This window comes from Taudactylus pleione, unplaced genomic scaffold (genome assembly GCF_031769625.1).
Source record: "Taudactylus pleione unplaced genomic scaffold, aTauple2 ptg000065l, whole genome shotgun sequence".
Lineage (NCBI taxonomy): Eukaryota > Metazoa > Chordata > Amphibia > Anura > Myobatrachidae > Taudactylus > Taudactylus pleione.
Window position 1 is genome coordinate 6,878,810 of NW_028284467.1, and position 26,812 is coordinate 6,905,621.

A 26,812-nucleotide genomic window follows, 5' to 3' on the forward strand; every position below is an offset into this window, starting at 1 on the left:
CTATGGTACTGATAATATTAGTAAAAGGAAGAGAGAAACCTGGGACGATGTAGTATTGAAACCATCAGACAGTTTTGTCATAAGTGACTCAAGAATCATCGGCAGGGGACTAAAAGATGGACTAATTAATCTATATAATAAGTGAGAAAGTGTGTCTGTCTGTTCTTTATGCACGCCCAGTGTTTTGAACCTAGCTCCACCAAATTTGGCAGGGTGGTGTAGTTTGACCAGGATTAGGTTGTCTGACACTGTCAAGGCCACACAGTGTCAGACAATCCTTAAAAATGGGGACACTCTTAAATTACACATGTTCTGTGACTGGCTTCAGTGGAAATTGGCAGCCTGCCAAAAACCTGTGAGAAAGCTACAAAAGTATTCTTTTAACATCAGTCAGACCAAACTTGATGACTCATGCAAGTTCATATTAAATCCAGAGCCTCTGTGTATGCCTATAAGGGCATAACTAGAACTTTGTGGGCCACATAGCAAGATCTTAACCCTCCCCCCTCTCGAGGTAAAAAAACCACATACATCCACCCCACACAGAGCCCATTCATATTATGCCACACAGAGCCCATTCAGGTTATGCCACACAGTAGTACCCCTTATACACATTATGCCATGCAGTAGTAGTGCCCCTTATACATTATGCCACACAGTAATGCCCCTTATACTACACAGTAATGCTTTTTACACATTATACCACACAGTAATGCCTTTTACAAATTATGTCACATAATTTGTGCCCAAAGTAACCTTCTACCCCATTAAAAGTAGTGCCCCATATAACACATTATTCCACAAAATAGCAGTGCCCCTTAAACAATATGCCCCCATCCAGCAGCCTCTTGCCTCCCCCTATGTGCCATTAGCAGCCAGCAGGTGTCGATTTGGGGTCGGGCTGCCAGCTAATTACAGCAGGCAGCAGCCGACATGGACAGACAGTGCCGGTGCAATTTGAATCTGATGTCGGTCACGAACCAGTCAGCGCTTGCAGACCAGCAGCCAATCAGGAGCCACCACTGCTGATTGGCTGCCGGTCCACAAGCTCTGATTGCCTCGGAACTAGCCACACTGTCTCTACATGACTGCCTACCAGTGCGCCAGCTGTAATCAAGGGTCCCTTTCAGGATCAATGGAATGGAGTTATAGGCGAGGACAATTTAAACAAATAAAGGCTGCAGGTGTACTTTAGGATCCAGTCTTCAACCCAGGCAATGTCGGGTATTCCAGCTAGTAAAACATATACAAATTCTTCAAGGTAACCAATCCCAAGATGCTGACCTACCAAAGGTCCACAAAAACCTACTTGAACCACCAGGAAAAACTACAGTATCAGGGATTGGTGGACTCTTAGAGAAGGTCAGCACCCTTGTAGATGTACATCTTAGACACCATGCAGTCAAACTACCATCATACATTCAAGACACAGCTGGTGTGTTACACAATATCCATGATGTAACATTGGAAGACAACCAATATCTAGTCAGTGTAGATGTGGATTCATGATATACAAGTATTGGACACCAGCAAGGCATCAATGCCATTAGGTATTTCTTGGCAATGGAAGATTTTTGGGATTTTCACAAATTCTTACTTGAGTTGTTGCACTTCGTATAATACTATATTCAAACATGCAGAATAGCAATGTTGTGCTCCCACATATGCAAATCTCTTCTTAGGGTGGTAGGAGAGGGCATATGTGTTTAACAAGAAGAATGAAATCCACACCAAAAACATTGTCACATGGTTGAGATACAGATTCATAATATGGGATGGCAATCAAGAATCATCAATCTGTTTGTAGAGACTCACAACAAGAATTAATTCAACCTAAAACTTACCCACATGATCAACAAACACCAAGGGCGGGATGTAAAAGAGATCGAGTCTGCCGGAGGTGAGGGATGCAAACTGATTTTGATCGCTTTTTTAAAGTTGCAATAATTTACAAGGCAAAGCCGAACTGGATTTGCCTTGTAAATGACTGCAACTTTAAAAAAACGATCGAGATCAGTCTGCATCCTGCAACTCCGGCAGACTCGATCTCTATTACATCTCGCCCCAAATCTCTTTTCTAGATCTACTCATTTTTAGATTTGACAGTAACATACTTGGCACATCTGTTTTTGAAAAACAAATCACAGTGAACAGTATCCTGCACCATTCAAGCTCCCACTTTCCCCTTACCCTACAAAAACATCTCTAAGGGAGAAGTCCTGCATTTGAAAAGGAATTGTTCGGATGAGAACATACAAGGCCAAGAGTATAGAACTCACTACTCATCTGAAAGAATTAGGTTATAGGAAGAGTCATCAGAAAAGCTAAAAAAAAAAATCTTTGGAATCGATCAAAAGAGGTATTTTCATCTTTAATCACCAAAAAGAAAAAAATAGGAAGAGAAAAAGAAGACAAAAATTAGTTGAGATTCATAGAAAGCTTCTGCAAAGAGAATTATCAAAGATACGATTCAAAAACACTGGCACATCTTAGACTCTGATGTCAGTAAATTCCTTAAATACAAGGTATCTACAGTATGAGCTGAAGGACATCTAAAATCTGAATTAGTACGCAGCCATTACATGAACATTCTTGCCAAAAAACCTCTCAAGACAGGCTTATCCTTGTATGGGCAAGTATAGCCTGTAAATACTGTACAGTATATCCTGAGAAAAGACTCACTGCCATATTCATCATTGGGGGCCGTATAGCACCCGATGATTAAGCATGCACCTCGCTGCGGGGGATACTTAACACCGGAGCAATTTATCATTGCTCCGGTGTGGGGACAGCGGCTACGAAAAGCAGCTGTCCCCATGATTAGTAGCGCAGCTACAGAATTAGCTGCGTTAATTACCTCTCCCTCGTTGCTGCTTCAATGCATGCATGACCTGAGTTCACGCATGCGCAAAGCCGCTGCATGACCTGAGTTCACGCATGCGCACAGCCGCTGGGAGGGCAGTTGGGAGGTGGCGGAGGGATCCGCTCGGATCCCTATTCGCATCCCCGAAACTGGTTCCCATAGGAAGGAGTGTGGCTACGAGAACAAGCGGCATCTGAAGATGGCACTTGTTCTCGCAGGCAAACTTTGCAAACTTTCAGTTTTCGGAGTTTGCTGAATATCAGGTGGTCCTATATGCACACTAAATTCATTTCCAATTAGCTTAATTAGTCACTATTTACTCACCTTATAAAGCAGTGAATTCTTCCTCCAGCGTCAGGATCAGGTCTTCTGCCGGTATATGTGCAAGTTAGAGATGTGCGCCGGACCATTTTTGCTGGTTTTGGTTGTGATTCTAATTCATCATACAGTTTTAGTTTTTCCAAAATGCCGTGACTGGTTTTGGTTTGGGATTTTTTCCCAAAATTTTAAAAAAAGCTAAAATCAAATAATTTGTGCCTTTTATTTGTTCATAGAGATATTAACCTCAATAACATTAATTTCCAGTCATTTCCACTCAATTCTAACCACCTCACAGCTCACGATATTGTTCACCAACATAGGCCAAAGGCTGGCTGGCTAAACTAAGCAACAGAGCAACGGCACAAATACACGGCAGTTATTTCTGTTTAAAAATGTTTTGGAAATTAGTAATGTATTAGCAATAACCAATCGAACCAACTCACAAGTACTTTCAACAGACATTTCCTAGAATCGTGTGTGGAATATCATTGCTCTAGTAGTTAACAAACAGCAAGTGTGGCTGTGTTGGCAGAGTGTGGGTTCTGGCAGTGTCCTGAGTGCATAGTGCATAGTGCCGGCAGTGTCGGAAGAGCGGGGGTGCCATCGGTGCAGGAGTGCTGACAGTGTTGACTGTGCAGGGATGCTCTCGGTGTGGGAGTGGCAGCAGTGTGGGGTCGCTGACAGCTTCCTCAATACGTGGGGCAGTAGTGCGGGGGTGCTGACAGTGTCCTTAGTGCAGGGTGCCGGGGGTGTCGTCAAAGCGGGGGTGCCAGCGGTGTCCTCAGTGCACGTGTGCTGACAGTGTCAGCAGTGCATGGGTGCCAGTGGTGTCCTCAGTGTGGGAGTTCCGGCAGTGTTGGCAGTGTGGGGTTGCTGAAAGTGTTCTCAGTACATTGGGAGTGCGGGGGTGCTGGCAGTGTCCTCAGTGCAGGGTGTTGACAAAGCGGGTGTGCCAGCGGTATCCTCAGTGCACGTGTGTCAGCAGTGCCGGTGGTGTCCTCAGTGTGGGAGTGCCGGCAGTGTGGGGTCACTGACGGTGTCCTCAGTACGTGGGGCAGCAGTGCAGGGGTGTTGGCAGTGTCCTCAGTGCAGGGTGCCAGCGGTGTCAGCAGAGCGGGGGTGCCAGCGGTGTCTTCAATGTGGGGGTCCTGATGGTGTTGGCAGTGGTGTCTTCAATGCAGGGTGCCAACGGGGGTGTCGGCAGCGGAGGATGCTGCCAGTGGAGGTTTGCAGCAGGGGGTGCCAGCGGAGTCAGCAGCGGGGGTGCCGGCAATGTTAGGCAAGTGGGATGGGCAGCATCTTCCTGCTTCCTGTGCCCATATTCAATGAGCTTAACACTGATTGGCTGAGAGCCATGACAGATGGCTCTCAGCCAAAAGGTGTTAAGTCCACTCGATGCAAAACCTCGCGATCTGGCAGCAGGATCGCAAGGTTTTGCCTCGAAGAGGGATCCGGGGCAGGCAGGGAGATCTGAGCAGTGTCTTGGATCGCCCCGGATCCCGGAAATTTGGGTGGGCCCGGTTCCCGGAGAACCGGACCCGCTCATACCTAGTTTGAATGCCATACACACACATCAAGCATACAATTTTGTCTACACAATTCCTTTTCATGTACTGACTAAGAGAGAGAAACAAAAATAAAAATATGAGTAAATCTCTGAGATGGCTACAGATTCTATTTATCAGTGTGACTGTCTCAGAGGTTTTCATTTGCTAATTAACCTTTTCAGTAAACTAGCACAGGAACAGTAAATGGTGATTTTTTTTAACACTGAGCAATCCAATTTTTGCTAAAAATGTTTAAAGCTTATGGCCATGTAACTATGAGGTAGAAAGCTATTTTAAAACACAGCAAATATCTATGCAGACTAAGCAATTTATATGACCCTTTTTTCCTGAATTCTTCTCTGCACCTTCTCAACCCATAAAGCAGGAATTCGGTGTATCAATAAAGATGGTTTAAGATATAGAACAAATTGTTCTTATCTTTTTTGTGATGCGTCTTCTACCCTTTTTTGATACTCTGAAAGGTCACTACACAATAGATTACAGGTAAAAACAATGCAACTGGTCAAGCTTTCAACTGTCTTCCCGAATCGTGGTAACCTCTTGCTTGTCATCATTGTTGTATCCATGTGTGCTCATGTCCTCAGGCGCTCACCACTCAGAATGGGAAAGTGGCAGGTAACAGTTTAGTTAAATACAGGTTCTTATGGAAAGCCTATGCATCTATCTGTAACTACAAGCAATGTTGAATAAAATAAGTGATCACAAATCTGCGATCACTTACAAAATCAAATATATTTTCATACATAGAATTGCAGTGCTATAATTACACACTGTTATATTGGAAATTGTGCAACGTTCGTAAAGAATATAATCACTAATATATAATAATGCGTGATATTGAAAAGCAGTATTTAAATATACGGCATACTTGCCGACAATCAGCTCAAGCCTCCCGGGAGGGAGCTGATTGTCGGCTAACAGCGGGGGCGGTCATTGGGGCGGAGCCAGGGGCGGGGCAGCCAGTTGGTGGTACATTGGGGGTGGAGCCGGGCGCGGAGCCGCACGATCGCGTCATCGTGGCTCCGCCCCTCTTCACAATGCCGTTATTTTCAGCAGTGTGAAGCAGGGGGCGGGGCCGCAATTCAGCACGAATCGCGTCACCGGCTCCCCCACTGCGGGGGTTTCTAATCTTTTCAGGGGGGGAGGACGGGAGGGTCGGAGGCTTCCGGGAGGCTTGCCTGCCTTTCCGGGGGCCGGGAGCGGCACCCGAAAATCGGGAGGCTCCCGGCCAAATTGGGAGGGTAGGCAAGCCTGGTATATGGTAATATAAAATATTTAAACTTACAGGAAGTTGTTCATTGTTGTACTTCATTCAGTTTTGGTATTTGTCTTTGACAATACACTGTGGGATATAGTGTGGGTTGGATACAGTGTGGGTTGGATACAGTGTGGGTCAGATACAGCATGGGTCAGATACAGTGCGGGTCGAGTTCAGTGCAGGTTACAGTGCAGGTTTGATACAGAGCAGGTTACAGTGTGGGTTGGATACAGTGTGGGTCACATACAGTGCAGGATACAGTGTGGGTTGGATACAGTGCGGGTCAGATACAGCGCGGGTCCAATACAGTGCGGGTTACAGTGCAGGTCGGATACAGTGCAGGTTACAGTGCAGGTCAAATACAGTGCGGGTCGGGTACAGTGAAGGTTGGATACACCAATGGTGCACTTACTGTGACAAAGGGTGCTGGCGTTGTTCTCGGTGCAGGGGTGTTGGGGGTGGCGGCTAGTGTTTTCAGTGCTGGAGTGTTTGGCAATGCGAGGGAAGGAATCCAAACCGCTCATCTCTAGTGTAAGTATGTGTGAGTGTGTGTGTAGTATGTGTGAGTTTGTGTAAGTATGAGTTTGTGACCCCTGGGTGTGTGTAACGCCCCCGGAGGCAGCAGCAAGGAGAACTATATCTCCCAGCAGCCCTATTGTCTCCCAGCCGTGGAAACCACCAGACTGGTAAGTACTTTTTTTTTTTGCCTCGTGGGGTTTTCTAAGCAGAAAACCCTGCATGCATTTTTTAATCGGGAGCGCGCATACTCACGGTAATCCAAAATTTGAGTGCGAGGTCCACAAGGTTTTTTTGTGGTGAAAACCTTGCTCCCAACTGAATACCCCCCAAACAGCTAATTACAGTGGCAAGACACATATATTTCCAACACTGCAACACATATAAGGACTTTGACTTAGAAAGAGCACATCTAGGAATAAGGAGTCGTGATATCACAACAGAACTCTTAAAACATGAAAGTGCATACACTTTCAGATTAGTGGGGTGATGTATCAGAGCATTTCAGAGATATTATATTTTCCTTTTTATTCATACTGTATTAATATATTATACTTGTTATCTAGAATTTGTGTACACGCAAATTTTATTCTATTTTAGGTTATAAGTCGGTCCTGCAGTATCACCATTCCCAGGCCCGCCAAGAGCCGTGCCGGGTTCGGGTAAAAGGGGGCGTGGTTTAATCATGGTGGCCACGCCCCTTAAAGTAAAAAAATAAGAAAAGTTTTGCAGCGCCGCAAAGCGGTGCTCCGCGCTGTCGAGGGTAACGTAGTGAGCCCCCTAAGCCCGGCGCATAACCAGTGGGGGGGCGCAATCAGCTTGATCGCTCCCCCCACAGGCATACTGTAGTAGACTGCTGTGGCTGAACGAATGCCCTTGAATGGGGATTGCCCATACATATTTGAACAAGTTAATGAATGATGGAACGATCACTGTTCTGTCTTTCATTAACATACCACAGGTTGTTAGCAATATCGCTAGGTTTGATGTGCAGAACATCAAACCTAGCAACCGTCGCTATTTTCCCCTCAGTTATACGTTTTCACAGAAAGGAATAGCCTTCAAATATGTACTAATTGTGACACTTATCATTGAAACCCTTTTACACCAGAGCTAAAACCCGGGTAATTGCAGGGTTAACCCGGGTAGCTCCTTGGTGTAAAAGGGGGCAGGGTTGGATTTCAGGGTCGAGTGACTCCAACCCAGGTAACTTGCAGGGTTTAACAATGGAATAACCCGTGAAACCCTGCAGTGTACACGGCGTGATCCGGGTCACGATTGGCCGGCTTCAGTAGCGCTTGGAGATGACGTAATCTCCAAGCATCCACTTCCACATCGGAAGAGCAGGGTCACTGCAGACCCAGCTCCGGTGTGAACAGCGCAGACTCTGGAATTTCCTGGGTTGGCGCCAGCTAAATTCCGGATCTGATACGGCTTGGAACCCTGTTCCAACCTCCGGTTTAGACACGGAATGTAGGTATAAAAGCAGTATATACAGACAAAATTCAGGCGCATATATTAAAATATTAAAAACTTATTAATAATCCACACTTGATATCCAGTCAAAACCTTTTGCTGCTCCTACAGAGTATATCTGTAATACTCTAAAGGTACATACATAGACTTGTTATTCAACAATAAGGAGCGCATAAAGATAGAAATGTATCACCTAGTTTTTAATATATAAAACATGTCAATAAACATTAATAAAACTTGATTAATTAAACAATTTGCACAGTAAAAAGATTGTTATACTTCCAATAATAGTTACAAGGAAAAAACCTATATGGATTAAGAAGTAGCTTTGTCTGATTTAACCTCAATTAGGAAACAGCTTGCTGATGCCCTTAGAGAAGAAAAGTTTTTTTAGCGTTCAGTTGTTTTTAGAATATGATTTCTCTCTCCAGAGAAAAATCAATTATAACTAGGGGTGAGCGGGTTCGGATTTCTGAAATCCGAACCCCCCCCGAGCCCCCCCGATCCGAGTCCGATCCGAGTCAGGCTCGACTTTTCCCGCCTGACTCGGATCTGAAATCGAGGCAAAACGTCATCATCCCGCCTTCCGAGTCTCGCGGGTTTTGGATCCTATATAAGGTACCCGCGTCGGCGCCATTTTCTCACTCGGCTGTGGACAGTGAAGAGGGAGGGTGGGAGTTAGGGCTGTGTAGTGTAGTGTAGTGCTGCTGTTGTCCACTACTTCAAAGTCCATAGGGGCTGGCTGTGTTGTGCTGTGCTGCTGTTGTTAATAGGGGCTGTGTCCACTACTTCAAAGTCCATAGGGGCTGGCTGGACTGTGTTGTGCAGTCTGTTCTCCATAGGGGCTGTGTCCACTCCAAAGTCCTGTGCAGTGTCCCAGTCCTAAAGGGGTGCTGTAGTGTTGTCCAGGGGGTGCTCTGTCCATCAGGGGTGCTCCCCCCAAGTGCTAAAAAAATAATATATTTTCTGTGTTTGTGAATTGTGTGCGCAGTAGCCGCACATGCATCAACAAAGTAGTGACAAGCGTGCGCCTGTGTCATAAGTAAAGGGCCGGCTGGCTTGACCGTTAAGGGTGCTGTAACCCCCGAAAGTACACTCCAGTCCAAACCAAAAAAAAAATTATTTTCTGTGTTTGTGAATTGTGTGCGCAGTAGCCGCACGTGCATCAACAAAGTAGTGCCAAGCGTGCGCCTGTGTCATAAGTAAAGGGCCGGCTGGCTTGACCGTTAAAGGGTGCTGTAACCCCCAAAGTACACTCCAGTCCAAACCAAAAAAAAATTATTTTCTGTGTTTGTGAATTGTGTGCGCAGTAGCCGCACGTGCATCAACAAAGTAGTGCCAAGCGTGCGCCTGTGTCATAAGTAAAGGGCCGGCTGGCTTGACCGTTAAGGGTGCTGTAACCCCCGAAAGTACACTCCAGTCCAAACCAAAAAAAAAATTATTTTCTGTGTTTGTGAATTGTGTGCGCAGTAGCCGCACGTGCATCAACAAAGTAGTGCCAAGCGTGCGCCTGTGTCATAAGTAAAGGGCCGGCTGGCTTGACCGTTAAGGGTGCTGTAACCCCCGAAAGTACACTCCAGTCCAAACCAAAAAAAAAATTATTTTCTGTGTTTGTGAATTGTGTGCGCAGTAGCCGCACGTGCATCAACAAAGTAGTGCCAAGCGTGCGCCTGTGTCATAAGTAAAGGGCCGGCTGGCTTGACCGTTAAGGGTGCTGTAACCCCCGAAAGTACACTCCAGTCCAAACCAAAAAAAAAATTATTTTCTGTTTGTGAATTGTGTGCGCAGTAGCCGCACGTGCATCAACAAAGTAGTGCCAAGCGTGCGCCTGTGTCATAAGTAAAGGGCCGGCTGGCTTGACCGTTAAGGGTGCTGTAACCCCCGAAAGTACACTCCAGTCCAAACCAAAAAAAAAATTATTTTCTGTGTTTGTGAATTGTGTGCGCAGTAGCCACACGTGCATCAACAAAGTAGTGCCAAGCGTGCGCCTGTGTCATAAGTAAAGGGCCGGCTGGCTTGACCGTTAAAGGGTGCTGTAACCCCCGAAAGTACACTCCAGTCCAAACCAAAAAAAAAATTATTTTCTGTGTTTGTGAATTGTGTGCGCAGTAGCCGCATGTGCATCAACAAAGTAGTGCCAAGCGTGCGCCTGTGTCATAAGTAAAGGGCCAGCTGGCTTGACCGTTAAAGGGTGCTGTAACCCCCAAAGTACACTCCAAACCAAAAAAATATATATTTTCTGTGTTTGTGACTTGTGTGCACTGTGGCTGCACGTGCATCAACAAAGGAGCAGCGCCAAGCGTGCGCCTATGTCCCATAAGTAAAGAGCTGGCAGGCTCATTTCTTAAAGGGTGGTGTAACCCACAAAGTGCACTACTCTCCAGCAAAAATAAAAAAATATTTTCTGTGTTTGTGTGCGCTTTAGCCGCACGTATATATCAATATAACATAAATGGAGGACCAAACTTTCTCCGATAAAAATAAAATAGGGAAACATCAAGAACCACTTCCTCCTAGTGCTATTGCTGCTGCTGGGAGTTGTTCATCATCCCAGAGAGGAAGTAGGAACATCACTACTTTTACTAAACAATTGCCCCTCCAACAGTACCTAGCGATGAGGATGAAGTACGACAGCAGTCACCCTGAAGCAAAACGTATAACTGAGGCCTTGACTGCTATGTTGGTGTTAGACGTGCGTCTGGTATCCGCCATTAGTGCAGTGAGATTTAGACAATTGATGGAGGTAGTGTGTCCCCGGTTCCAAATCCCGTCTAGATTCCACCTGCATCCTCAAAGCAGCAGCGACAAGCGTGCGTCTGTCTGTTAAAGGGTGGTGACACCCTCAAAGTGTGCTACACAAGCAATAAAAATATTGTTCTTTTTTTTTCTGTCTTTGTGAATTGTGTGGGCTGTAGCCGCACTTGCATCCTCAAAGCAGCAGCGACAAGCGTGCGTCTGTCTGTTAAAGGGTGGTGTAACTCTCAAAGTGCTCCAAAAAATAAAAAACTATTTTTTTAATGTGTTTGTGACTTGTGTGCGATGTAGCCGCACTTGCATCCTCAAAGCAGCAGCGACAAGCATGCGTCTGTCTGTTAAAGGGAGGTGACACCCTCAAAGTGTGCTACACAAACAATTAAAATATTGTTCTTTTTTTTTCGGTCTTTGTGAAATGTGTGGGCTGTAGCCGCACCTGCATCCTTAAAGCAGCAGCAACAAGCGTGCGTCTGTCTGTTAAAGGGTGGTGTAACCCTCAAAGTGTGCTACACAAACAATAAAAATATTCTTCTTCTTTTTTCTGTCTTTGTGAATTGTGTGGGCTGTAGCCGCACTTGCATCCTCAAAGCAGCAGCGACAAGCGTGCGTCTGTCTGTTAAAGGGTGGTGTAACCCTCAAAGTACGCTCCACAAACAATAAAAATATTCTTTTTTTTTTCTGTCTTTGTGAATTGTGTGGGCTGTAGCCGCACTTGCATCCTCAAAGCAGCAGCGACAAGCGTGCGTCTGTCTGTTAAAGGATTACATCGGTGACAGCATCCAAGTAGGCATGTCAGACAGTCCGTACCTGTACTGGCAGGAAAAAGAAGCAATTTGGAGGTCCCTGTACAAACTGGCTCTATTTTACCTGAGTTGCCCCCCCTCCAGTGTGTACTCCGAAAGAGTGTTTAGTGCAGCCGGGAACCTTGTCAGCGAAAGGCGTAGGAGGTTGCTTCCACAAAATGTGGAGATGATGTTCATAAAATGAATTATCAACTCTTCCAGGGAGACCAGCCTCCAGAACGTACAGAGGGACCTGTGGTTCCAGCGGGGACGAATTAATACTCTGTGAGGATGAGGATGTACACACTGAAGAGGGTGAGGAATCGGTGGATGAGGAGGATGAGGATGACATCTTGCCTCCGTAGAGCCAGTTTGTGCAGGGACAGATTAATTGCCAGCTTGTTTTGTGGGGGCCCAAACGAACCAATCATTTCAGCCACAGTTGTGTGGCAGACCCTGGCGCTGAAATGATTGGTTTGTTAAAGTGTGCATGTCCTGTTTATACAACATAAGGGTGGGTGGGAGGGCCCAAGGACAATTCCATCTTGCACCTCTTTTTTTTCTTTGCATTATGTACTGTTTGGGGCCTAGTTTTTCAAACTGCCATCCTGTCTGCCACTGCAGTTTCACGCCTAGATGGGTCACGTGTTTGTGCCGCCCACTCGTGTCGCTTAGCATAGTCATCCAGCTACCTCGGTGCAACCTTTTGGACATAAAAACACTATTGTGAGGTGTGAGGTGTTCAGAATAGACTGGAAATGAGTGGAAATTAAGGTTATTGAGGTTAATAATAGCATAGGAGCAGAAAAACCTACAAATTCTGTGATTTTAGCTGTTTTTATGCTTTTTTAAAAAAAAATACAGATCCAAAACACAAAACCCAGAACCCAAAACACGGAAGGGTGGTTTTGGCAAAACCAATCCAGATCCAAAACATGAAGAAAGATCCAGATCCAAAACCAAAACACGAAAAGTGGCCGGTGCACACCCCTAATTATAACACAGATTAGATTAGAAATGCACTTCTCTACTGGATCTTGTTTTTAAATTGATCCAAAAAGCAGTCAGTATAGACAGGTGAATTTAAGAGCATAAGTCTCTTAGGAGAGCGATCACAGTCTCCCCATTTGCATAGCTTACCACTGCCGGTGTTTGGAGCAGTGAGATTTCTCCTGGGACAACTGCCACCAATCTGTGGAGCACTGATTACTGTTACCAGGAGCAGTGAAGACTCTGCTTATGTGGCCAGCGCTGTTCCACATGGCAGGCTGATGGTGTGGACAAGGCACACTCCACAGGAGACAGTATATACCGTAGCTGGATGCTGGAAGGTTGTTTAAGCTCAGAGTAACCTGTCAATGCAGTGGAATTCCATTTATGGACAGCTGTTTTCAGGCAAAGTATCCCCGTTCCTTGGCAAAGTGTCCCCGTTTCTTAACGCGTTTCTCCGCTATAAGGGGTAGCGGTTTCCTCAGAAGGTAAGTGTAAACATTGAGGTATTCCTCATGGGTATCTAAAGGACTTGTGTCCAATCTGTATATTTAGTTAAGTGTATACACCTGCAATCAGGTAATTTAACACTTTAGAAGCATTGTCCATTTTTGTTATAAAGGATCTCAAATTAAACAAAAAAACATTATCACATTTATATAAGCAGGACAGTACATCCACATTAATAAACAATATATATAAAAATCTCTAAACATTGGCATCATACTTCATCTATTAAATTCTTAAATCTTTTGCACCAAAGGAACTCGCTCTATAAAGAGTCATAGATGTATCAAAAGACATCTTTTCAAAAGCTGAGCTACTGTGGCTCAGCATACTCAAGCAGCTATTGAGATCTTTAGAGGTCCCTGGTTCGAGACCCAGTTTAAGGAGGAATTTGCTAATGTTAGCTACACATATTTAGAAGATTCCAAGTTAATACCTTTAATATTAACCCCCCTCCCCAGCACATACCATGACCACAGAAGAAATAGTAATATAATAGAATTTTACTAGTGCTACATGTGCTTCTCAGTATCACAAATGAAATAATTAGCACCACCTGTGAATCTTCTAACATGTATCAGCCAGTAATAAATAACCTGTGCACCAACTAGGAGATCTGGAAAACTTGCACTGTTAGGGATGCACTGCTATAGAGCCCAATATGTACATATATGTCCAGGGAAGTGCTAGGTTCTTCTGCTGCTCCTCCAGGCTCCCGGACTTGCTCCAATGCTCTGTAATGGTGCTCACATCTAAAATAAAAACATTCAGCTCAGGCAGGATGGCTTACAGCCGCATCAAATGACTTCCTGTGATCCTTTATATGCTGGAGTTATGACACATAATACACATTGTATGACGCATATTAAAGCTGGATAAGTACTAATTCTGCCTTCTTCATGGACTGGCCACACTCGCTCTAAAATCAAGTATTTGGAAACCCCCCTCTAGAAATCCTGCGTTTGCCACTGAGTAAGTATACAGCTTTTCATCTGGCGCTGTGTTCCATTACCTGTCTTTGCTGCAGTGTCCCCGCTGCATACAGAGCTGCTCTAACCACTTCGTCTCAGCCAGCAAGTATACCACTTTCCAACTGCCGATGTATACCATCATCTACAGTATCAGCATCCACGCTGCATACCAACTTGTTACTCTTCAGTGCAGAGGGTCTCATTCAGAGCCGCTCGTAAGTGGCTGCTCGTTCATTCCGAGCGATGTTCGCACATCTGCGCATGGGTTTTAGTACGCATGCGCGAACCAGTCAGTGCGTCCAGAAATCGTGTGCTCGCAATATAGCGAATGCCTGCTAATTTGAGTGACAGAGGGAGGCGTATGTGAGTGGTAACAGGGGAAGGTGCTTGAAAACGGGGAGTGGAGATCCGAACGCAGGCGCGCCTAAAGGTCAAAATGGGCGTTTTAAGGGTGTGCATAATTAATAAAGCAGCATCATTGACCACGTCACTTGGTTGTCCTTTAGCCAGAACTGCTCGCAAGAGTGCGGTAGGAAAAACCAGCCACAAGAATAGCGAGCAGTTCATACGCCGTTCGATGTACTCGATTAATCTAATAAATAGCGGACATGACATATGATGCGAGCGGCCAGGGGGCGTTTTTTACAAAAAAAGTCTGCATGTTTTGTTCGCTCGTTCAGACCTAGAGGCGTCAACAGACCGCAAAGAGTGAACGGTTAATTTAAATAGCCACCCCTTTTTTCTGAACGAGCGAGCGCAAATAGCGTCCGGCTCTGAATCAGACCCTGAGCCAGCAAGTTCAGCCGCAGTCTTCATTCCAACATACCTCTGGGACAGTGCATGCAAGTGTAACCCCCAGTTCATCTGAGTGGTGGTTACCTGCATTTTATGTAGTATATCTATAATGTCATGTATCTTAAAATGGCTGGTGCATAATAGGATCTATGAATATGCAGTATTTGTGTAGGGAAAATGTAACCCCCATTGTCATTTGTACTTATGTCAGCAATGAAGGGGTTAATGTAAATGCAACCAGTATTGGTTGATTTGAAGGGAGGTTGCCATGGCAACTGAGAAGGGACTAAATACAGCTGTGGGGCAAGCAGGAGGACAATTGGTGTTAGTAAATTAACTGGACAGGGAGAGACCTGCTGGCTCCCCTACATATGATGAGGGGAAAAGGAGAGCAGTTCCTGAGGTTATAGAGTGAGGGGACAGGCTCCAGCGCTGGTGACACCTGCAGATGTCACAGATATATGTGAGGGAGAGGGCTGGTGACCCCCAGGAGGAGAATGCGAGGAATATGCTGAAATTGCTGCCAGAGTGTAGGCAGAAGTCTGAGGTACTGTTATAGTGGAACATAAAGGATGCACCTGCAGTGTGAGGCCTGCAGCCACATTTAAGGGAGACAGGACACCAGCCTACCAGTGCTGACAGGGGCACAGCACTATAGAGAGGTAGCCCAATACCAGCCTACCAGTGCTGACAGGGGCACAGCACTATAGAGAGGTAGCCCAATACCAGCCTACCAGTGCTGATAGGTGCACAGTACTATAGAGAGGTAGCCCAATACCAGCCTACCAGTGCTGACAGGGGCACAGCACTATAGAGAGGTAGCCTAACAGCACCAATACAGTGACTAAAGTTCTGCTAGAAAATAGAGAGATATCACCATAGACAATGACTGTTCCATACACTGTATAAATACCAGTAAAACTCCACTTTGTAAGAGGTCAAATAACAGCTACTCTAAAATCTTGACTATTTGGCAGATATCTAGATAAGATTTATTTATAAAGTATTGGCTGAAGTAATCTCCACACAATGAACCCAGCCTGCATTAACTATACCTACTAAGTTCTGACAGTAAGTTAGCCACTTACTTCTGCTGTGTAATCTGTATACATCATCCAAACCTATGAACATGTCATCTACATTTGAGGAGCAACCACTAGCCCTGGAAGTTATCAATTCGGAAAGTGATATAAAATATTAACAATTTCATATATATGTGAATATCAAAACTGATATACAGTAGAGCGCTCAATGTGCTAATTAATATAATTATGTAAAACCCAGTGTATAGCATTCTGTTAAAGTGCATAGCAGCTGAAATAAATAAATAAAATCTATAGAATAAATAAAGAAGCTACCCACACACACAGCGATATTTTACCCGATTTGGCCGATTTCGACGAATCGTGAAGACAAATCGTGTAAAATATGGCCAAATCGTGAGTGTCCACTCACGATCACGATGCCAATGCGCATCCCCGCTCGTTGTACATCGCATCTTCATATCTGCCGTGCTGTAGGGCAGATTTGCCAATCTGGGACACAATGCACTGGATGCACGATAGATCTTAAGTCAGATTGGACATTTTTTACTCCAAATCATGAGTAGGATTGCTGGGGAGCTGCCTGGGAAGAGTTCAGGGGAAATCGCACACATTGTGGGATCGTGTGCAGATCGCTATGTGTGTGGGCACCTTTAGTGTGCTATAGGTGCACAATGCAATGAAAAATGCAATCCATACATATGTAAATAAATAAATAAATGTGGTTCAAAGTGCAAAATAATTCATATCAATAGTGTTACCAAAATATACAAACTAGCTGTGAAAGTATAAAAAAAAGGGGTTTTATTTAGAACACAGACCTGACCCTAAAAACATAGGGCAGTGTACATTAAACATCCATTAAAAAACATACCCATAGTATAAAACATAAAGATAGTTCATAGAAAGTAAAACCATTTAAATGAGGATAAAAAAAGAGAGTGGCTTATCTAAGCATAAAAGAAAGGTAAGTTCATGAAAGGTGGAACCAGGAGACTCCAATTTCATATATATGCATATATATATTTACAAAGAAGCAGTATAACAAGGGCAGCTATTTAAAACTGTAGAAGACAGCAATGTACCATTGGCATCATAGAACAGGATCATTCTTTGACGTAATATATGCAGTGGACGTCAGTACTACAGTATGTGTGTGCACCACCATAAACATACCCTATAACAATTGTTGTAATGTTTATGTGACTGTTTTCTGTTCTAAGTTATGCTCATAGAGGAAAGGTGAAGGATTCTGTTCCCAGGTAATACGTGTGAGACTGGACTTAGGCTCTGATTTAGAGCTGGACGCTCTGACAGAGCGCTCGCTCTGAATCAGGGCGTCTTTTTTTTTTAATGGAGCGGCCACAGCTAATGCGAGCGGCCAGGATGATGGTCGCGATGGTCAAGACCATCGCGACCATCGGGCTTGCGACGAAACCCTTGTGGCAGGGTCTCATGACCGCAAGCCCCAGAGAGCTTTCGGCTCAAACAGTGATGTCAGTGGGGCAGCCCCCAAATGGTAGGCTTTCTCATGGGAATGCCTCCATCTGGGCAGCCACCCCCCCTGGCCCGCCCTCCAAAGGGGGCGTGCTGTCACTCAACATCGACAGCATGCCCCCCTTTGGTGCGAGACCCAGAGCGACGGATTGCCCATCACTATCCGGGTCTCGCGCATGCGCACGACGGAGCCGACTCCGTCATGCGCATGTGCTCTGGGCCACCATCGACCCGGTTGCGAGCACTCAGCGCTTGCGACCGAGTCTGAATCAGGCCCAGAGTGTACTGACACTGGTGAAGATCACCAGAATCGGGGGAGGGAAGGTTAGATGTTGGGTGTTGAATACTAAAGGTGCATACACATGTAACGATTTTGTAACCAACGATTTTCTGTCAGATTTTCCCTTGAAAAAGTGAATGATTTTTTGAAGTGTAATGAACGATTTTTTGAACGATGAACGAAAAATGTTTCTTCCCTTAATGAAAATCGTCATGTTGGACAGACTGAAATGGACGATGAATGATAACTACAAACGAGAGTGCGCATTTGTGATTATCGTTCGTTATAACTCATAAACTTAACGATTTTTTTAAAAATTTTAATGATAACGAATCGTTTAAATCGTTCAAAAAATCGTTACATGTGTATGCACCTTAAATTGGGACATCATTCACACATTAAGTTAATGGGCTAATTTAAGTCCCAGTAGTTTAAATAAGGTAAAAGTAACTATCCGGAGGTTACAGAAATACTAGCATAGTATATTTAACATAGAGGAGCTCATTCAGACCTGTTCGCTTACGCACACTTCCCTCTGCGCGTGCGTGAACTGCACGGAGCGATCGGAATCCGCTCACTCAATAAGCAAAGACAGGCCAGTGTAATGAGTGACAGGAGAGGCCGTATGTGGGTGGTAACAGGGGCAGGACTCTAATAACGGGGAGTGGAGGTGCAAATGCAGGCGTGCCAGAGTCTTTCAACGCCATTTCAGAGGCGTGCACAATTAACAGCCAGCATCATAGTACACGTTACATGCCTTTTTTTACACTGAAGTCCTCGCAGTGCTTGCGGTAGGGTAAGGCAACCACAAGCGCTGTAATCGCTTCCGCTGGTCCTCGATGTACCAATGTTGTAATACACTTCCTGGAGATGATGTGCGCTAGTGGGTGTGTCTACATAAGCTAATGGGGGTCTATAGACACAGTGATCGCTCGCCAATACAAAGTGGATGTGCTTATGCCTTTCCGAGCGAGCGCCTGCCATGCAGTCACTTAGCCAAATTTGTATACACTGTGGGTGAGCGATCGCATCTAGCGAGCGGGTCTGAATCAGGTCCAGAGTTCAAGTTGTGATCGGGAAGATATCCAGATATAGACCTTCTTAGTTATTAAGGAAATAAATTGTTATTGTAGTAAGTAGTTTGTGGATTAAACACTGAATGTTTACAACAAATATCATAAGTAAAAACTTGCTGATTATACTGTTGCCATAAAGCAAAGTTATATTGTTAAGTTTACCACTAAACTTACCTTTGAGGGAATCCTTTACTCAGACCTTGAGAAAGAGATCCAGAAAAATAAAAGAAAACCTTTTGTGTAACATGTTGGTTATTCTAGTGATTGTGTATTGTTTTTAAATTGAATATAAGTGTACTGCCCCGCACTAAGGCCCTGATTCAGAGTCGGACGCTCTGACAGAGTGCTCCCTCTGAATCAGGGCTGGTCTTTTTTTTTTTTTAGAACGGCCTCCTGGCCGCTCGCATAGCTGTGGGTGACCACCCACAGCTATAGCGAGCGGCCATGATGATGGTCGCGATGGTCAAGACCATCGCGACCATCGGGCTTGCGAAGAGACCTTGTGGTAGGGTTTCGTGGCCGCAAGCCCCAGAGAGCTTTCGGCTCAGACAGAGCCGAAAGCTCTCCCACTGAGAGTGGGAGAGCAGAAAGCTCTCCCACTGACATCACATCACTTGTGATATCAATGGGGCTGCCCCCAGACGGTAGGCTTTCTCATGGGAACGCCTCCATCTGGGCAGCCACCCCCCCGGCTCAACATCGACAGCACGCCCCCTTTGGTATGAGACCCAGAGTGATGGATTGCCCGTCGGTATCCGGGTCTCGCGCATGCGCACGACGGAGCCGGCTCCTTCGTGCGCATGTGCTCTGGGCCACCATCGACCCGGTTGCGAGCGCTCAGCGCTTGCGACCGGGTCTGAATCAGGCCCAAAGTGTCTGACAAATTTGGAGCAGCCAGCATAACCAATACTCTATCTTCCAATAATGCAGTCAGATGTGATCTGAAGAAATTTGTTTATTATTCGATAGAGGAACTTGCGTGGAAATGATAAGTAATGAGATGATAAGTGATGATATGACAAGTGATGTGGTAAAACTATAAAGAAACAATAAAAAGCGATTACTATATGTACATGGGAATGCAAGGCAAACATACACATAACATGGGATATGCAAACAACATGAAACATACAGTATGCAAAGTATAGGCTGTAGTGTCACATAGTATAGCTAACATGCATAACATAACTGACTAAGCAAATCTATGGCACAGTTGAAGCTTAGAACTCACCATCGGATGCTGTACCAGGTTGAGCATATGCAATGATGACTGGGACCATGTGAAAAGGAAAATGGCTGCTTACAGCTCCTTTAGCCCAGAATGCATTGCTAGACTGCTATGGAATGTTAAGGACAAAATAGATCAGATTTAAACTGCTGCTGTCCTGACCACTAGGTGGTGCTGCTAATGTGAATTAGTGCAACATAACAAACCCTATGCTGAAGGCATGACACTCCCCGTCTGGTATCGTTGATACCACAAATTTAAACTCTAAGTAGGTAACAGTAAAAACAGTTCAGACACTGGTCTGAGAAACAACTTAGTCTCTACTTGCTTGCAGATCTTAATCTCGAACTTACAAACTTTTCCGTCCTTGCTCGGGAACGTCTTGGTGACAATACTCAGAGGCCACTCATTACGTTGTGACTGACAATCTCTGACAAGCACAATGTCACCAGGTTTTAGGTTGGGTTTGGCAACTTGCAACTTGTTCCTTGGCTGCAGGGTAGAGATATATTGTCTTTTTCACCTGTCCCAAAAGGTGTTTGCTAGGCTTTGAACTTGCCTCCATTGTCATTTGCATAAGTCTTTGTTGGTGAACTCTCCAGAAAGAGCATAGATAGTCCCGGTCTTCTGAGTAAGAAGAGTAGCAGGAGTACATTAAGTAGAAGCGGATCTTCTGGGTCATTAGAAACTGAAGTTAAAGGTCTAGCATTGACGATAGCTGAGACTTCAGCCATGAAAGTTGTTAAACTCTCGTGAGTAAGTCTTGCAGTATCTACTTGCAGGAATATGGAATCAAGGATTCTGTGTATGATGCCAATCATCCTGTCCCATGTACCTCCCATATGAGAATGAGGCGGATTGAAAGTCCATGTACAACTTTGCTCACTGAGGTATCTCTCTATACCTTTAGTGTTGATGTTTGAGTGAATTTGTAGTTCTTTGGTTGCGTAAATATTTTGGCAGTGATGCCAACCTATACATTCAGTCACTCTTAGAAATTTGGCACGTTTAAATGAACGGGCTATATGAGTTAGGCAGGTAATTGCTCTAAGAAGTGATTTCCAAGTTGAGAATCTTTGGAATCTGTGTGGCTCAAGTTGACAATGTGAAATCGTGGTATGGATCATTGTCACAGCTAGCACTGCAGCACAAAGTTCTAGCCTGGGTATGGTATGCTCTGGAAGTGGTGCTAACTTCGCTTTGCCCATGACAAACCCAATATGACACTGGCCTCTAATATCCACAGTTTTAAGATATGCAACAGCGGAAATTGCTTGGATTGAAGCATCAAAAAATACACATAGTCTCTGGTTTTGTACTTCTGCAGAAGAAACAGGAGTATATGAATGTGTAATATAAAGGTTGGTTAAGGTGGACAGAGAACTTTTCCACTCCTTCCACAAATCTCTTTTCTGAGGAGACAGTGGCGCGTCCAAGTCGGATGACTCGCAGGTTAGGTCTCTGAGCAAGGCTTTACCTTGGATAGTGACAGGAGCAGCAAATCCTAAGGGGTCATACAAGCTGTTTATAACAGACAAGACACCTGTGCGGGTGTAGGGTCTTTCCTCACTGTTCACTTGGAAGGTAAAGGAGTCGGATTTTAAGTCCCATAAGAGTCCAAGGCTACGTTGAGCTGGTGGAGAATCAGTTCCTTAAATCACTGGTATGATCTTGAGAAGGGAAGGCTTCCATCACTTTTGCTGTTGGAAGCTATTTTGTGAAGCCTGAGATTAGAGCAGGTAAGCATTTCCTGAGCTCTCTTGAGGAGGCTGATTGCTGTCTCATCCGTTATCATAGATTTTATACAGTCATCTACATAGAAATCTTTTTCCACAAGTTGTCTAACATCAGAACCATACTCTAGCTCACCCTCTTGAGCTGAACGTCTTAGTCTGTAGATGGCAACTGCAGGGGGAGGCCTGTTACCAAAGATGTGTACCCTCATGAGGTACTCTACAATATCTTTAGAGGGGTTGTTGTCTCTGAACCAAAGGAATCTTAGGAAATTCCTGTCACTTTCCCTCACGAGGAAGCAATGAAACATTTGTTGAATGTCAGCTGTGAAGGCAATAGACTCCAAGGAGTTTGTTGTTAAGGTCTGGTCCTGTCAGGAGAACATCATTTAAGGAGATGCCTTCGAACTTGGCACTGGAATGAAACACAACTCTGATCTGACCTGGTTTCTTTGGGTGGTATACTCCAAACATTGGTAAGTACCAGCATCCATCTGTGTCTTTAAGAATGGGAGCTATCTCATGACCGTTCTCAAATATTTTGTCCATGAAAGAGAAAAAGTGATCTTTCATTTCTGGCTTCCTGTGGAAGTTGCATTTTAGTGAAGAGAAGCATTTAAATTCTTGTTCTCTGTTGTTAGGTAGGCGCCGTCTGTGTGTTTTAAAGGGTAGAGGTACAACCCAGCTGTTGGCATCATCTTGACTAGTCCATTTTTCATTATTTCCAGGAATAGATTGTCCTCTATGGACATTGCGACTTGATCATCCCTTTTTATTCTTTGGAAGACTGTGCACCCCAAATGTTCTTGGTAGCTGTCACAGAAGTGGTTGACACTAGGAGAGTCTATGACAGTGCAGTTGGCAGTTCCTTTATGAGGAAGTGATTGTGACATGGTTGAAATAGAGACGGGGGTCTGTTTTCTAAAGTACAGGTAAGCACTTTTCCAAGACATACTTCTCATATTATGACCCATCCTAGGTCTAATGAGTAGAATTATCTGGGCTAGTGGGTCCAGTTCTGGTATCAGATGTGCTATAGGTTTCAAATGTGCATGATGGATAGCTGCGTCTGGTGTAGGGATTTCAGACCTATTATCAGGGATTTCATTGTATTCAATGACAGTGGGTAAGGGAAGGCATGTCTTTCTGTCTAAGGACTCGACTTGATAGCCGATTGCTCTTCTCCCCATTGTCTCGAAACTCCCTGCAAAAAGTCCTTAAGGAGTATGGAGTGCTGGGTCCTTTGATGTTAAAGGTCTCAAAGAAGGTTGATCTGGCTAGAGACTTTTTACTTTGATCATCTAGGATTGCATAAAGTTTGACGGCTTTCTCTGGTTGGCCGTTAAGGTAGACTCTGACTAAACAGATTTTGGAGCAAAATCTGCCACTAATAGTGTCTTTGCAGACTTCAGTATATTGTGAAATTATCTCTGGTATGACTGCAGTAGTGTCTCTTTGCTCCACACTGAGCTCCCCGCCATACTCTGTGTCACCATAACTGTGTTGTAAAGTCAATGCAGAAGGTCCAGGGTGTAGAGCTGTGTTGTGACATTCTATGCAGTTAACACTAACCTTACAATCCTTGGCAAGGTGGGTTGTAGAAGAGCAGCACTTGTAGCAGATGCAATTTTCTCTTAGTAATGCTTTGCGGTTCTCCAGGGACTTTTCTCTGAAGGCTCTGCATTTCAGGAGAGGATGCGGTTTGTTATGCAGGGGACACTGCTTGGCAGGATTATTATCTTTGTTCTCTTGACAAGTAGAATATATAGACCTGTGGGAAGAATCTGTATAATGTACATTAGTCTTGTGAACTGCGACTGACATTTTTCGGGGGTTAGGTAGAATAGGGGTTGAGCTAGTCAGGGTAAAGACAAAACTAGGATCATTCCTGGTCTTAGCTAGTTGGTGTACGAAGTCCACAAAAACAGAGAATGGTGGAAATGGTACGTTGTGCCGCTGCTTATATTTGGAACCATGGGTGAGCCATTGCTCCTGCAGATTTGTAAGGTAGCTTTTGCACTATAGGGTTAATGCCTCTGGCTGTGTCGAGGAAGGCAAGTCCTGGTAAGTCTCCCTCACACTTGGCTACTCGAAGCTTTTGTTAGGTAACCTAGGGAAATCATCAATTCTTTTGAATAGTGCACTGTCTATTATCTCTGGTGAGCCTTAGCACTCATTAAGTCTATCCCAGATCATATTAGGCCATTCTCAGGGTGGTTAATATTGATCACTCTTAACCTTCTAGCATGTTCAGCGGATTCATTCCCAAGCCATTTAATTAAAAGGTCTATCTCTTCGCTATATGAAAGGCCTAACCCTCTAATTACATTTTGGAAAGAGGATTTCCAGGCTCTGAAGCTCTCAGGGTGATCATTGAACTTTGAGAGTCCGTTTGTGACCAACTCACGGCGAGCAAGAAACTTGGCAAAGTCTAATGTGTCTTGATTGGTTCTAGGAGATGCTGTTTGTGCATTAACATGGTGTGTAAATGGTGCGTGGTCATACCTGTTAGGATTGTATGGTTCCTGTTGGCTTGTATCATACCACTTTTGTGTGCGGGTAGTTGTGCCTTTGTTGTAGTTTGCAGATTCAGACACCTGGTGTGGGGGAAGGTTGTCCCTCATGGGTTCCCTGTGTCTAGAATTCTCTTGTTTGCAAGTTTGCAGTTCACTGTTGACTAGTCGGGGCGCTGCATAGTGTGTTTGGCTTGTTTCACTGATGAAATCTGAATGCATGCTTTGTACTGATTGAGGTTTGCTGTCCAGTTTGGATGCTTGATTTACATATTCTGATGTGCGTTGCAATGAATTCTGCAATCCAAGCTCTGCGTCAAGCACATTGATCCTCCTTATATTAAGAAGTTCTACAGACTCTAAGAATTGTGCTTCAGCGATAGCAGCTGCTGCCTCCTTCTCTGCAGTGAGCTTTTCACTAATTGCTTCTAGGCGTTGTTTCTCCATAACTCTTTCTGCATCCAGACATGACCTCTCCATATCTCTTTCTGCATCCAGACATGACCTCTCCATATCTCTTTCTGCTTTCAGACATAATTTTACTATTTTCAATTGCATCTCTTATTCAGACAAGGTGGCCCGCACTTTTGCAGCTTCCGCTTTTGCGCGTGCCATTATGGCTGCATTGCTGATAGATAAAGATTTGGAGGAACTAGAGACTTGGGACCTTGTTTTGTATGAAGATGTTATTTTCTGTGACATGATGATGGAATAGAGATGCTTGACTGTGTAGAGGCTGCTGTATTGTAATGTGCAGATAACTGAGCTGACACTGTAGCAGGTCTCTGAGTAGTCAGGGTCTTGGGACTGTTGTTAGGCTGTTTGACTGTGCAGGGACTGTTGTCTTGCCATATGCAGTTGGCTGTATTGACAGTGTGAAGTTCCTGTGTAGTCAATGGTGGTACTCCTATTGCTGAGCTGCCACGGTTAGACTGTATAGAAACTCTTGTGCTGTCATATGCAGATAGCTCTGGCTGGCAGTGTAACAGATCTGTGAGTCGGTATGTGTCCCGCTTGCTGACAGAAAATGTTGCTGACGAAGTCAGATATATGCATCACACGCTGGGAGCCCGATGTTTTACTGTACTTCCCCGCACTGTCTGACAAATTTGGAGCAGCCAGCATAACCAATACTCTATCTTCCAATAATCCAGTCAGATGTGATCTGAAGAACTGAGGGCCTGATTCAGACCCACTCACGAGCGCTGAGTGCTTGCAAGCGGGTCGATGTTGGGCCAGTGCGCATGCGGACGACGGACCTGGCTCCGTCGTGGGCATTTGCGAGACCCGGATAGCAACGGGCAAGCCATTGCTATGGGTCTCACTACAAAGGGGGCGTGCTGTTGATGGTGAGTGACAGCACGCCCCCTTTGGTGGGCGTGGCTGGCCAGACAGAGGCGTTCCAATGGGAACGCCTACCATCTGGGGCCGGCCCCACTGACATCACTTGTGATGTCAGTGGGAGTGCTTTGGCTCTGATAGAGCCAAAAGCACTCCAGGGCCTGTGGCAGATGAGACCCTACTACAAGGGTCTCGTCGCAAGCCCGATGGTCGTGACTTCAGAAACTGCTACAGTAGTGGGATCTGTTTGAGAGAGAAGTCTCTGTATTACAAACTGACTGCGTTTAAAGTGCAAAATAGCATCAGTTTAGATGCTGTCCTAGACTTGGACACTATAGTGATTTTAAGAGTTCAGTAATGGTAGTGGGTTCTGTTTGAGAGAGAGGTCTCTGCATTACAAACTGACTGTGCATTTGAACCGCAAACTTGTGTCAATGTCAACACGGTTGGCTCTGTGGTGGCTGTCAGCCAGCTCCGAAGGGTTACAAATGGGATCTCTGGCACGTGCCCAGTGGAGGGGTTGCAATGGGATCTCTGGCACATGCACAGTGGAGCCGAGCTATAGTGATTTTAAGAGTTCAGTAACTGGTAGTGAGTTCTGTTTAAGAGGGAAGTCTCTGTATTACAAACTGACTGTGCGTTTAAAGTGCAAACTTGCATCATTGTCGATGCTGTTCCAGGCTTGGACTCTATAGTGATTTCTCATGACCAGTAACTGGTAGTGGGATCTGTTTGAGAGAGAAGTCTCTGTATTACAAACTGACTGCATTTTATTTAGTTCAGTGTGTCTGCTCAGTGTCATTAATGACACTGAGCACACCCCTGCCGGGACACATGGGACGATGTTTGTTCAGGGCGCACATCGTCCTGTGTGTACGCACCTTTAGTGTAATACAGTTGTTGACTAAAGACTTACAGTACTGAAAAAAAATGCAGTAATGTACTGTACAGTACTGTAGTAGATTCCATTGTCATTGTAACCCCTCCACTGGGCATGCGCCAGAGATCCATTTGCAACCCCTCCACTGGGCATGCACCAGAGATTCCATTTGTACCCCTTCTGAGCTGGCTGACAGCCACCACAGTGCCAACCATGCTGACATTGATGCAAGTTTGCACTTTAAACACACAGTCAGTTTTGTAATGCAGAGACCTCTCTCTCAAACAGAGCCCACTACTAGTTACTGGTCATGAGAAATCATTATAGAGTCCAAAGCTGGAACAGCATCGACAATGATGCAAGTTTGCACTTTAAATGCACAGTCAGTTTCTAATACAGAGTCTTCCCTCTCAAACAGAG

The 26,812-nt window shown here is 44.9% G+C and overlaps 1 protein-coding gene across 1 annotated transcript in view; it reads right to left on the reverse strand.

Annotated features, from left to right (window-relative positions):
- LOC148534644 (glycoprotein-N-acetylgalactosamine 3-beta-galactosyltransferase 1-like) overlaps nt 1-26,812 on the reverse strand; it is a 200,459-nt gene that overhangs the window by 62,060 nt on the left and 111,587 nt on the right. The gene's annotated exons all lie outside the window — the stretch shown is intronic.